We start from the raw sequence: 13771 nt of genomic DNA, 5'->3' as shown, positions 1-13771 counted from the left end.
AATAAATAAAATCTACTAAATATTGGAAATCTTAACTCAGCAATGTTTTTAAAAGTAAAGAAAAAATCATGATTAAAAAATAAAACAGAAAAAAATAAAATAAATAAAAATAAAACAGAGCCACCGCAACTAAATACTAAATGTTAAAATCCTAATAATATGACATATTGATATTATATAACTTCCCTGATAGAATGCACTAGAACGATATTCTTCCTCCAAATCCATAACTTTAATCATAAGAAAACATCAGACAAGCCTGAATTGAAGAATGTTCAACAGAACACTTGACCATTATTCATTCAAAGTACCAAAGTTATGAGGAACTGAAACAGATTGGAGGTAAAGAAACATGCATGGTAAGTAAATGCAATATAGGATCCTGGAGTGGACCTTGGAACAGAAAAAGGACGTTAGTGGAAAAACAGGAAATTGGTTAAAGTCTGTGGTTTGTTAATAGTGATGGATCACTGTTAATTTCTTTGTGTGGCTATGTAAAGTGTTAACTATAGGGAAGCTGAGTAAAACTACACATGGGAACTGTACTGTCTTTGTAAATCTCCTATAACTCTAACATTACATCAAAATTACATGTTTAAAAAATGCAAACTTTTTTTTAAAAACACAAATTTATAATACATAAAGTATAGAGAAAAATAGAAACTACATTTAGAAACTACATTTTATCACCAAATAAACCAAACATTTGATTGTTGATTTGATTTGTTATTTTCTCTTTTTCTTTCTTTCCTTTTTTTTCCTTTTCTTTATAGTAACACCTCTGAACACTTGTCTTTGGTAAGGCTGAGCAATACTGAGAAGACCACTCATTCTGAAACCTGAGTGTCTAGCTTCAGATTTTCTCTCTACCACTTACTTACTGTGTGATTGGGGCAAACAAAATCTAAAAAATAAAAATTAAATTAATTAATTTCTTATGCCCAGTTTCTTTACTGTACAAATGGAAAAAATAATATCTGCCACTTAGAGTTGCTGTAAGAATAAATGAATTAATATATGCAAAGCACTTAGAATGATGTATTCATAAAGTGAGCACCATTTGACAGAAGTATCAAAATAAGCAGAGTGACATCTCCCACTCTAGAAAGCAAAGAGGGATAACTCTTTCTTTCCCTTTAGTCTCTTGCTATAATGGAGCTGACATTACTGGAAGATGGCTCTAGTTGATCAGATACTTGTGACTGAAATTTTGACTTCTGAAAATGTAATGTGTGAAGGGCAGCATCAGCAGAATCAAGCAAACAAAAAGTTCCCAGCACCAGCACTCCAGCCAAATTCTCCCCATGGAAATCAGGTTGTGCTATCAGCTGCCTAACTCTTTTTTGCTAGCCATCTCCCCCAGGTCTCCCTAACTCCAGTGCTCCTGCTGCTCTGTGCACCATCATATGCCCTTCCACCAAATTGCCTTGCTGCTCAAGTTTGTAAATGTTGGGCTCTCTTATTTGTGGCCAACCACAAACATCCTGTGTGTGTGCCCTGATCCAAAGTCTGTGAGGAGAAGCATCCCGGAGTCTTCTTCTGAAAACACTGTGCTCAGATTACACTTTGAAAAGGAATGAAGTTTCTTGAGTTGGTGTTCGAGACAATGAGTTAAGTGAAAGGAAATCCTATTGGAATGTAGGCTCCGTCAGGAAAGGCTCACAGTTATTTCACCATATCTCAACTGCCTATCATGCAAGTTCTCTCCAGGACCAGGATGGAAAACAAAGGTAGAGGCCCGTTATTCATGGAGATATAATGGACAATACAGTTATTGATTAGACCAATGCAAAAAAAAAAAAAAAAAAAGGCCCAGTTTGTATTTGTTCTCAAGACAATACATTGTACCTTAAACACTATAAGTCCAATCTGTATCCTTCAATGGGTGTCTTATATAAGACTTTAATACTAGAGAACAGCCATGGATATCTTTGTGTTTTGGATGTAGGAAAAATTATTAGGGAAAATGGAATAATTACTGAAGGGCCTAGATTACCATGTAAATGCAATGTTACTTAGGAGAAATTCATTGGGGATAATAAGAAAAATTCTTAATTAAAAATTTATATTATTAGATTACAGGCTTGGATTGGATAAGATTTCATAAGAAACTACAAAATAATGCTGAAATACTCATTTGAAAGCACAAGCAAAAAGTCTCCACTAGAGTTTGTGAATGTAATATACCAAGAAAATGTTATGCGCTGCTAATCAAGAATCAAAAATTCTAATGAAGAATCATATCATTAGTGTGATATATTTAAAGATATCCCCTCAAAAAAAAATTCCTTCAAGGTGAATATTGTATTAATTTTTTAAATTCATCCTATTGTAATTCTGATAATTACTTGATTTTGTATTTTACTATGGACTTGCTGGATATTTATACAACTGCAAACTGCTCAGAAAAAGGAGACAACACAGAAATGGAGTCAATTTTTTAAAAAACCAATTTTTAAAAAAATCAATTTTTAAAAATGGAGTCAATGTTTTAAAAAGTTATAGCGTAACTATAAAGTAGTAGCAAAAATGGGAAATTGCAAGGGTAAATGCAGTTCTAAAAAAATTAATTAACTTCATTTTTCCCTAGTGCCAAAAAGGAAGAGTACTCCTCCCTGTCCCTTTAGCATTTACCTTAGAAAACTTGAAATTCTAAATGCTTTCTCTTTTTAAGATGTATACAAATCTTTTTAAAAGATTAATATACCTCATACTGGTTCTGCATCCCAGGAATGCATTTCTCAGAGGCCTCAGAGCAATTTCTTTGATGTATGAACTCTAGGAGGGTAGATGGCATTCCTTTCCCCAGCTCTGGGGAATTTAAAACTATGTACTTGGCTTCATGATGCTACTTCCTGCTTGGCATAAAGATACAAGTTGAGATGAAAACTTCCAGTAATACAATAAATGTTATTGGGATGTAATGTACAGCATGGTGACTATAGTCAATAATATTGTACTGCATATTTGGGATTTGCTAAGGGAGCAGATCTTGAACATTCTCAACATAAGACCAAAAAACAACATAACTCTGTATGGTGCTAAGTGGTAACTAGACTTATTGTGGTGATTTCACAATGTATATAAATATGAATCATGTTGTACACCTGAAACTAATATAATGTTAGAAATCAATTATACTTTAAGGAAAAAAGAAACAAAAAATTTTTATTTTTTTCTTTCAATAAAGACGATTAGCATAAATGTAATGAACTGTATCTGCCTACCTAGCTAAGGGAGAGATTTCTTTCATTGCAATCTTGTCAGCAGATTGCATGTGAAGTGCATCTCAGTCTGATCAATCTTTACACAATAATAAAACTGTTTCATTCTTTTCTACATGGGAAGGATTCACTGGGATCCTAAGAGATTTTATTTCTAATTATATTTCCCCAACTCAGCTTAGTTGTAATGGAATATAGTGGGAATAATTCCTACAGAAGCTCATTAAACTTCTCTTTGAATAAACCCGTGCCCAGTTGTGGAAAGCCATGTAGGATACTCTATCTGACACAGAAACATTAAATACAACAAAAACTGATTAATATAATCTACCGTCAGGGCTAGAGGGAAAATAAATAAAACAAAACTTCTGAATAATGTGTTTTTTATGTTATTACTCTGAAACCAAAATAAGGAGCACTAGAGAAATGTAATGCCATCACACAAGTGAATAGTGTTCCTATGACACAATAGGCACTGAACTACAAATACTTTGAAGGAATTATAATATGGTAAAATAAATCTCACAGAAAGCTGGAGCTATGCCAATTTTAACTCATTTTTTTACAACATTCTATAAAAATGTTGAAAACCTTTCAAAGTTAAAGCCGATGACATTGACAAGATTGAGTGATCATAAGGTTTGAGTGCCTAGATATGTGGTTTTGTACAATGGAAAAAGAAGTGTATTCATGATGTTTTGTAAAGCTAAAAAGCACTTTCTTTGATGGTTAGTTGTTTGCAGTGTAGGTCATCAAAGAAAGAAGACATTGTCGTGCCTGTTTTTCTATTCTTCTGTACAACGTGTGTGAAATGAAGAACATTTCCTAGACTGCGAACTGTAGGACATCAATGTCCCACGAGACATTATTTATATTCAGTGAGAAACAATAAAAAGCAAGGAGGTTTTGTGGTTAAATAAATCTGAGAATTCCCTACTTGAGGCTTTACAATTTAGCTAAGCATATTAAAGGCAATGAGAAAAACATACCATAAACAATCTTAATTAATTAGGACCTCCTCAATTACTTGACCATGAATTTTCCTCCCCTTTCTTTTTACCCATTTAATAATAATAATAACAATAATCATCATCATGATAACAACAAAAACAGCTATCACTTATTAGATGTACTATGTGTCACAGTTTTATGTACTACTTTACATGTAAGACTAACTTAAATCCTTATAAAAGCCATATGAAGAACATACTATCATGGTTACTCCCATTTTACAAATGAAGAAACAGAGGTTTAGAAAAATTAAGTAATTCACCCAAGGTCACCCAACTTGTGGTAGAGAAAGAACCTGAATCTAGAAAGACTACCTCTTGGCGACTTTGCGTGGCCGCCTCTTCTGCCTAAGCAGAGTTGTGTAAACTCAGACCATTCACTGCCTCAGGAAGGTTTTTGCTTTCACCTCAATTCTTCTCATGTGCTTCTTTGAATGATTTTTATTCCATACTTGCTTAGAGTTTTGTTCCCTGGTTTCCGTACCTATCAGCTGCGCTATTATAATTTCACTGTCCTTTCCCCCTGTTTTGCAAGTACTTCTCAAGTTTGTCTTCCACAGTACTCTGTGTCTCTGTTCCCTTACCTAGATAATAGTAAATAGGATAATAGTAATACTACCTGCCTTCATAGGTTATTGTGAGGCTTAAACAAACTAACACCTAAAGTGAAATGTCTTTTGAATAGCAGTCTGGCTGCAGCAGAAGCTTAGGGCATATTAAAATAAATATTCACCACCTGTATTATTCTTGCTATTTTCCTCATTGATTCAGTCTCTACATAGAGTCAGCCTCTGTGTAATATAGAAATGATATACTGGTAACAGGTAAATAATAGCATTTGACTGCCCAAAAATATAGGATATATACAGTAGGAGGATAGTGAATCAGTTTTTGAGTTGATAGATCTTTATTTCTGGCAAGGGTATGAAATAACAAAGGAACAAAAGGCCTTCTTTTGTAACTTTCAGAAGAGAAAGTTTTTCGTTCTTTCTTTCTTGCTTTGCATATTATCCATTGCTTTTCTCAGTCTAGTTTCCATGGTCTTGCAATGGAAAGTCCCTTGGAATCTAGCAAAAATAGATTGGCAGTCCTTGTTTTTGTTCCTGATGTGGGAACGTTGTGTGTTTCCCTCTGTTTTTGTAGATAGTTAAGTCAGAAGTTAGGAATGAATGCATTAGAGAAAACCAGTGAGAGGCTATTTTTAACGGAATCACAGAATCTTCTCTTAAAGGATATTCTTCAGAAAAAAAATCTGCATCTTCTAAAAGCCCTTCTGAGATTTCTTTCCAGTTCCTCACTTAGAGATTGGGGATTTACTTATTTGAAGAAAGCAATCATAAGTTCAGTGTTAGTTCATGCATGAATTTCATAGAAGCCTAACATCTGTGTAGTTACATCTACTTATAAAGAACTGTATGAGCTAACAATCAAATCACTGTCAGTTGTCAGTTTGTATCCCTTGCTCTGGACAGCAGTAAATCATAACTGGATTCCTTCCACAAGTTGGACCTAAAGCTGGCTTGTCCAGTGCTTGAGGCAGCATTGGCTTTCCAGCCTAGAGCAGTGACTCTCAACAAGGGCTTTGGGGAAGTGTTCCTACTCCATACTCCTACAGAGATTCTGTTATTACTCTCTACCACCACTACCTAAAGGGGCAGTATTACTGCCTAGTAATGAAGAATAATAACTATTGTAGCTAACACTTGAAGGGTCTACTCTGTGCCAGGCACTGTTGTAAGTACTTTACATATATAACTTATGTAATTTCATTCTCATAGCAGCCACATGAAGTAGCCTGTTATTAGCCACTTTTTAGAGATGAGGAAACTGAGGCAGACAGAAGTGAAAAAAACTTGTCCAAGGTCGCACAGCTAATAAGTGGCAGGGCTAATAAATGGCACAGCAGAGGCTCAACTCCAGGCAGCCTGGCTCCAGAGTTCTTGCTCTTACTCTCAAGGCTGTGCTGAACCAGGGCAGTGTGAAGCAACTCAGGTACATGCAGGATGGGATGGGGAAGAGGTCTTCATCTCTATAGCCTGCTCTACTTCCAGGTCCCCACCTAAGAGTAGCCTTAGGCAGAGTAACCCTTTTGGTTTGTGGATGATACTTCTTGATGTCAGTAAAGACTAATGAAAAGGAAATTTCAAGGCTGAACATACAGGATTTGGAAATTGAGGGATAGAGAGCGAGTTACAGCCTGTTTGGTAGAATGCACTGTTAACAGAAATAGAGAATCATATCTGCCTTCCAAGAACTTCAGTTGCATTCAGGAAAGACCAGAGTGTAAACACACCATTGGAATTCAATGAAGAAAATAGTATGATTTGCCCAAGTGTATTAGTAGGACAAAGGAGGAGCACTTTACTAGCCGGGCTAGGAAAGATCATCAAGAAAAGCTTAAAATACCAAAAACCATTTTCTAAGATTATAAACCAATAAATCCAGTATTCTCCCTTTACAGTCAATCAACAAAAACTTTTTAAAGTGTTGCCTTTGCTTGTCATTGTCACATAGAAACTGCAATTGCATTAGAGGTGATCCTAGTGTTTAATTTTCTAAGTATCTATTAATTTTAAACTATTTCTATCAAAATGTCTTATCTACAAACTTGTTGCTTTTTGCTCTTCGTTTTTGCTGTTACCAAAAATGGGCCACATAAACTCTTCATGCAATCTAAATATATTCTTGCCCTCTTCTGTATGGTACTTTTAAGAATATTCATCACCTGTTTTAAAGTACTGAATCAGTATATTATACACCTGAAACTAATATAACACTACATGCTAACTAGAGTTAAAAACTTAAAATGCAAAAAAAAAAAAAGAAAACCATGAATGGTGTTGCATTACAATCAGTAAATTAATTATATTTCTGGTAATACTATAATAAAATTTTGTTAAAACCTATTTTAAAAATGAGTTGTGAGTAATGGTTTATTCTACGTTTCTAAACAACAGGTGTTCTAAAAAAGCTCAAGAGAGTCAATGTATTTTTATTGTCCCTAAATATTCCAGGCATAATTGAAAAACTGTTCAAATGTTTACATTAAAATTACTCCCATTAATCCATAAATTATACACTAACACACAAATCTAACTAAATCTTTTTTTAAAGGGTAACTTTTGCCTTTCCCCTAAGATCAGGAACATGATAGGCATGTCCACTCTCACCACTGCTATTCAACATAGTACTAGAAGTCCTATCCTCCGCAATCAGGCAACAAAAACAAATAAAAGGGATTCAAACTGACAAAGAAGAAGCCAAATTCTCTCTTTGCAGATGACATGATACTCTACATAGAAACCCAAAGACTCCACCACAAGATTGCTAGAACTCAAATCAGCAATGTGGCAGGATACAAAATCAATGCCCAGAGGTCAGTGGCATTTCTATACACTAACAATGAGACTGAAGAAAAAGAAATTAAAGAGTCAATCCTGTTTACAATTGCACCCAAAAGCATAAGATACCTAGGAATAAACCTAACCAAAGAGGTAAAGGATCTATACCCTAAAACCTACGGACCACTAATGAAAGAAATTGAGGAAGACACAAAGAAATTGAAAAATATTCCATGCTCAAGGATTGGAAGAATTAATATTGTGAAAATGTCAATGCTACCAAGGGCAATTTATACATTTAATGCAATCCCTATCAAAATAATATGGACTTTCTTCAGAGAGTTGGAACAAATCATCTTAAGATTTGTGTGGAATCAGAAAAGACCCCGAATAGCCAGGGGAATATTGAAAAAGAAAACCAGAGCTAGGGGCATCACAATGCCAGATTTCAGGTTGTACTACAAAGCTGTGATCATCAAGACAGTGTGGTACTGGCACAAAAACAGACACATAGATCAATGGAACAGAATGGAGAGTCCAGAAATGGGCCCTCAACTCTATGGTCAACCAATATTTGACAAAGCAGGAAAGATAATCCACTAGACAAAAGACAGTCTCTTCAATAAATGGTGATGGGAAAATTGGACAGCCACGTGCAGAAGAATGAAACTAGATCATTCTCTTATACCATACACAAGGATAAACTCAAAATGGAGGAAAGATCTAAATGTGAGACAAGAATCCATCAAAATCCTAGAAGAGAACACAGGCAACACCCTTTTTGAACTTGGCCACAGCAACTTCTTGCAAGATATATCTATGAAGGCCAGAGAAACAGAAGCAAAAATGAATTATTGGGACTTCATCAAGATAAAAAGCTTCTGCACAGCAAAAGAAACAGTCAGCAATACTAAAAGACAACCTACAGAATGGGAGAAGATATTTGCAAATGACATATCAGAGAAAGGGCTAGTATCTAAGATCTATAAAGAACTTATTAAACTCAACAGCAAAGAAACAAACAATCCAATCATGAAATGGGCAGAAGACACGAATAGAAATTTCACAGAGGAAGACATAGACATGACCAACAAGCACATGAGAAAATGCTCCACATCACTTGCCATCAGGGAAATACAAATCAAAACCACAATGAGATACCACCTCACACCAGTGAGAATGGGGAAAATTAACAAGACAGGAAACAACAAATGTTGGAGAGGATGCGGAAAAGGGGGAACCCTCTTACACTGTTGGTGGGAATGTGAACTGGTGCAGCCACTCTGGAAAACTGTGTGGAGGTTCCTCAAAGAGTTAAAAATAGAACTTCCCTACCACCCAGCAATTGCAGTGCTGGGGGATATACCCCTAAGATACAGATGCAGTAAAACACCGGGACACCTGCACCCCAGTGTCTATAGCAGCAATGTTCACAATAGCCAAACTGTGGAAGGAGCCTCGTGTCCATCGAAAGATGAATGGATAAAGAAGATGTGGTCTATGTATACAATGGAATATTACTCAGCCATCCGAAATGACAAACACCCACCATTTGCTGTGACGTGGTTGGAACTGGAGGGTATTATGCTGAGTGAAGTAAGTCAATCGGAGAAGGACAAACATTATATGGTTTCATTCATTTGGGGAATACAAAAATAGTAAGAGGGAATAAAGGGGAAAGGAGAGAAAATGAGTGGGAAATATCAGTGAGGGTGACAGAACATGAGAGATTCCTAACTCTGGAAAACGAACAAGGGGTAGTGGAAAGGGAGGTGGGTGGGGGGTTGGGGTGACTGGGTGACGGGCACTGAGGGGGGCACTTGACGGGATGAGCATTGGGTGATATGCTATATGTTGGCAAATTGAAATCCAATGAAAGAAAGAAAAAGAAAGAAGAAAGAAGAAGAAAGAAGAGAGAAAGAAAGAAGAAAGAAAGAAAGAAAGAAAGAAAGAAAGAAAGAAAGAAAAGAAACAGAAAGAAAGAAACTTTTTTTTTTTTTTTTTTTTTAAAGATTTTATGTATTTATTCATGAGACACAGAGAGAGAGAGGTAGAGACACAGGAAGAGGGAGAAGCAGGCTCCATGCAGGGAGCCCGATGTGGGACTCGATCCGGGTCTCCAGGATCAGGCCCTGGCCTGAAGGTGGCACTAAACCACTGAGCCAGCAGGGCTGTCCCGGTGACTTTTTAAAGGGTCATCACCCAAGTTAAGGATTGTCTTCAATAATGTTTGTTGGTGATATTCAGAATCAAGCTGTATTTTAAATTTTTCTAAAAATTGGATGTACTGTGTCTGCATTGTTCGCATTCTTGTGATAAAAATGGAACTCACTGAATTGGATTGCTGCCTTCTAAGTATATAGAAAAGAAAATCTAATATAAGGAAACACAAAAGAATGAAGAGGTAGGATATGTATAGCTTCTGAGGCTACCACTGGAGACATGATCACACAGATTAAGGAAGGTGAGTTAGGTATGGAAGACTGGTGGGGTGAGGGACCAACTGGAAGAACTAGACTGCCATCCAGGTGTCCCAACTCTAGCTCTGGCCCTCAGCTTCAGCATGTGTAAAATAAGGCATTGGACTAGACGATCACCAATGTCTAACTGTACAAAATCTAAGGTTTTAAATTCTGCATTTGTTGCCTTAATAACCTAAATTCTGCATTCTCTATAATGTGAAAAATTGCATACTTTTCACTATTAAAATTATAGTCTAAAATTTCATATGCTTTTAAACTATCACTCAATTATTTTCTAAGCCAGAAATAGAGTGCATTTTACCTAGTGCAAGATAGTTGATCACAACAATGTACCAGCCTAATGCTTTAGGGAAACACCAGAGATTCTCCGGATTGCTTCTTTAGGGAACAATGAGACTAAGTAATCATTAATTCATTAATGCATTCAGTATACTTTCATGAAGTACTCCTGTGTGCCCAGTCCTTTTCTGAACATTGGCAAATCAGAGATGAATATTAATAGTCTTTTCCTTCCAGGGGCTCACAGTCTAATGAACGTAAGATCTTACTTCCAATTAAAACAGTTTTTTAAGTGCTATGATAAGGCTGTAAATCGAAGACTATAATAACATGGAAGAGAGACCATGATTTATTTATTCTATATTATTTATCAAGCACCTACTCTGTGTCAAGCACCACTGTAAACACCATGTTATATAGCAGTGAAAAATAAAAGTAAAAAAGATCCTGCCCTAGTTGTACAACAGAAAATAAACCCAAAAAATCAAATAAATATGCACTATATTTCTAGATAGTGATGAAGGCTATTAAGAAAAATAAAATAAAATGAGGAGATATGGACTGGTAAAGGATTCCATTTCAGCCAGAATAGTCAGGGATAGCCTCGGTGTTGATGTGACATTTGGGCAGACATGAACAAAGCAAAGGACCACTAAGAATTTCCAAGTGAATGGTCCAGGCAAACAGAGTATCTATGGAAAAGGCCCTGGGGCAGAAACCCATCTAGCACAGAATAGATAGGAAAGGTTACAGAGTGAAAAGCAGCTAAAGACTAGATTATGTGGGATCTGCTGAATTTTGCAAGGAGGCTGGATTTGCTTCTGGGAGAATGGAAAGTCATCAAAGGTTTTTGAGCAGAAGAAGGAGGTGATCACATTTTTATTTGTAAAGAATGACTCTAGGGGTGCCTGGAGTCATGGCTCATTGGCTGAGTGTCTGCCTTTAACTCAGGTCATGATCCCGGGGTCCTGGGATTAAGTCCCACTTCAGGCTTCCTGCGGGAAGCCTGCCTCTCCCTCTGCCTGTCTCTGCCTGTCTCTGTGTCTCTCATGAATAAATAAATAAATCTTAAAAAAAAAAAGGAGTCTAGAGGCTGTATGGAGAATAAAAAGAAGCAGAAGCAAACAATGAGTGGAAGCATAAAGAAAGAATTTAGAAGATAATTTTTCTATTTATATTATTATGTACATGTATGTGTGATTATATTATAGGGTTTATTAATGTATAATGACAAATTATATTTCCATGTTTATATTTATAACATTTTATAAATCACATATATACCATATTATTTGTACTACTATATTCTTATATTCCAAGATTATCCGTATATTCAAATATATTTTAATATATAATAGATTACATAATTATAATATGTAATCCATGTTATATTATTATATTGTTCTTTATTTTTGTATTTTTTATAAAAGGGCGATGATGTCTTAGAGTAGGAGAAATAGCTGTCAAGGCAGAAAGAAGTACTTATTTGAGGAAACTATTTGCAATTAGATCCAACAGGACTTGCCAATGGATTTTCTGTGAGATATGAGAGGAAAAAAATGCATTGTGGAAGACTCTTAACTTTTAGTTTGAGCAACTATGTGAATAATTATGCCATTAACTGAAATAACAAAAAACAAGGTAAAGAAGATATTCCAAGTGGGGCTGAAAATCAAGTTTTATTTTGGACATAATAAATTTGGGATGAGTGTAGATGAGATGTCAATGATGTATAGAGGTCTGGATAGAATGGTCAAAGAAGTCAGAGTTGAAAACACAGACTTGGGGGTATTTATGTGTATTTAGCCACAGGACTGGGTGAGCAAATATAGGAAGTAGAAAGGTAAGAAAAGAATTATGATAACTGAAGTATTAAGTACTCCAACATTTCAAAACCATAAATTAGAAAAACCAGCATAGGAGCCATCAGTCAAAACAGAGAAGACTTGGGAGAGTGGCCCAGATAGCATGACCTGCTACATCAAGACTTGCTGAGGAGGATGATTCCCGTGAGAACTAAGAATTGGTGGACTTACCATGCTGCTTCTCCCTGAGATGCTATTCCAGTTTTGCACATAGCTGAGAGTCTCTCTTTCCTTGGGTCTTTACCCAAAGCTACCTTGTCAGTGAAGCTAGCAATGGCCGCACTATCAAAAAGGTCAGCCCTCTCTCCCAGTTACCTGTATCTCCTTTCCCAACTTTACTTCATCTCCCTAGCCCTTTATCACTATGTAGTAGACTAGGTGTTTTATACTGTCCAGTTCACTCATTGGAATAAATCCATCATGACAGGGATTTGAAATTGTTTTATTCATTGCTGTCTCCTCAGCACCTAGACTAGTGCCTGCTGCCCAACTGGCACTCAGCATTCAATAAATACTGACTGAATGAATAAACAAAACAATCAAACACTACATCAGATCTGAGGGCTTTATAAAGTTGGCCTTGTTCCTTTGTTTTTTCATCAAAGCTTAACTTTGGACTTAGATTCATCTTCCTTTAGTGAAAAGTAAATGTGTAAAAGGAAGAGACACTTGCATGTTTCTTAAAAATGTTAAAAGACTACCTTGCAAAAAGTCTACCAGACACTATGTAAACTATTGTAGGCTTTGATGATGCAGGAATATATTAAGGCAGTGTGACCACTCACAAGGAACACTCAGTGTGGTGGTGAATGAAAATCATAAATGGGACGACTGCAGCATAGCATCATAAGTGCAAACATAGGGAAAGCCACTCAAGGCCTAAACACAGTGAAGTCAGAGACCGGGCATCTGAACTGGGTCAGATGTCACTATGCATGGGAGAAAAATACATCAGAAAAAAAACTGGGACTAGAGTCATTTGTTCACAGAATATATATGGATATTTCAGCACCACATTAGGAACCGGGGGTGTAATAAGCAAAAAAAAAAAACAAAAACAAAAAAACAAAAAACAAAACAAAAAAACCACAACCTCCCCTTTACAGCATTCAATCTAGCAAGACTTACCTGTGTGAAATCAGTATTTCAAACAAGCAGCTGTTAAAATGCTTTATGGGTCCTGAGTCAGTCAATTCCAATTCTAGGTAGCCATGCTACACACCACACTGGCCAACCCTGGGGCAGTGATGATCTGATGAATGGTTTTAAGTGAAATCCAAGCACACCTTATCACTGGCCCAATTATTACAGAAAAGTACCAGGATTTATTTGAGCAGAAGCAGTCAACTGAGCTATACATATTTTTTTTTTAAGAGATGCATTTAACTTTGGCATTTCCAACTGAGACATGGCCCTGGAAGGCTAAATGCTGGGATGATTAAAAAATGTAAATCATAACATTTCAACATAAATTTTTAGATTTTCAGGTAATTCATTTCTAAGTACCAGCTATCATTCTAAATAATTTTATATTGTCACTGGCACTTGCCAACCTCCAAACTGAAAGGA

At 36.1% G+C, this 13771-nt stretch overlaps 1 protein-coding gene across 50 annotated transcripts in view; it reads right to left on the bottom strand.

Moving 5' to 3' along the window:
* Positions 1-13771, bottom strand: part of MAPK10 (mitogen-activated protein kinase 10) — a 299098-nt gene that overhangs the window by 220860 nt on the left and 64467 nt on the right. The window lies entirely within an intron of this gene.

This window comes from Vulpes vulpes, chromosome 4 (assembly GCF_048418805.1).
Source record: "Vulpes vulpes isolate BD-2025 chromosome 4, VulVul3, whole genome shotgun sequence".
NCBI lineage: Eukaryota > Metazoa > Chordata > Mammalia > Carnivora > Canidae > Vulpes > Vulpes vulpes.
This window is presented reverse-complemented; position numbering and strand designations above follow the sequence as displayed.